Source organism: Octopus bimaculoides, chromosome 17 (assembly GCF_001194135.2).
Source record: "Octopus bimaculoides isolate UCB-OBI-ISO-001 chromosome 17, ASM119413v2, whole genome shotgun sequence".
Taxonomy (NCBI): domain Eukaryota; kingdom Metazoa; phylum Mollusca; class Cephalopoda; order Octopoda; family Octopodidae; genus Octopus; species Octopus bimaculoides.
The window spans coordinates 47,960,804-47,961,988 of record NC_068997.1 but is presented as its reverse complement, the minus strand read 5'-3'; positions in this window follow the sequence as shown (position 1 = coordinate 47,961,988).

The window sequence follows — 1,185 nt, the reverse complement described above, 5'->3', positions numbered from 1 at the left end:
GGGAGTGGTGGACGAGGGGGAGGTGGTAAAATGAGCGAAACGTTAGGTTCGTTTCCTTTTCAGACCAAATCAACGTTCTAATGTCTCTTGCTACGAAGCATTTAGCTTTATATTGCTGCTGCTGCTGCTGCTGCTTGCATCTTTGCTGTTGTTGTTGTTGTCGCGACCCACAGCAACTAAGCTTCCACCGTCACTACGTAGAGGCTTTCCCCATTTTCTAGCACGCCAATCCTCGTTTATCACGGATATTTGGTAAAAAAAAAAAACACAGTGATGAAAGAATCATTTATCTCCATGCACTTTGTAAATGGAACGAATGGTAGATTCATTGACACCAAACTCACGACCCACAGCAAGTAAGCTTCCGCCGTTACGTATTTTCTTGGTCATTTCTACCTTTTTCTTGCAGAGAATACACTTGTCTGCTTCGTTTGCTAGGATGAGGTGTCTTCGTAGTTTTTCTGTACAAAGATCCCATGTTGATGGGTACAAGTGCGTAATCCATATAAAATTATACGCTTCCTCGTAGCAGTAAACACAAGCAATAATCTGTGCATTCTGGGTACCACCTGAGTATTGTGGGTACAAACAGAATCTTCGACTGATCACCGGTCCGTGTTCTCCCAGATCAATCAGTGATAAGCGTAACATGGGTCGTAATTGAGCATACCGTGTTATCCTGAATCAATGATGAATGAATCAGCGATAAACAACGCAACACGTATTAAATAGTGGTGCTGTTACCGTTGTTGTGGTTACCGCTGCTGCTGTTGTCTGCTGTTGCTTAGCAGCAAGTAACACTGATCGAGCAGCCACTGACCACAGACGTATCAAATATAATCATTCCGTATAATTGCATCGGGAAATCTACATACACAATAAGTCCTTTTTTAAAGGCAATAGTGGGTATCTATTTCCAGCTGGTCAAGCGTCTGCATAACGAAGGGCAGTGGATTGTCAGAATTGTTTACGAGACATCAACATTTTTTGCCGTATTTAGTTACCTCCCTTTACATTCTGAATTCAGATTTCTTTGAATTAAACTATCACTTTTATCCTCCCTCAGACAAGAAAATACACAGTACCAGTCAGCTACTGGATTGATTTAATTTATATATATATATTCCCGTATATATATGCATGTATATATATGTATGTATATATATGTGTGTATATATATATATA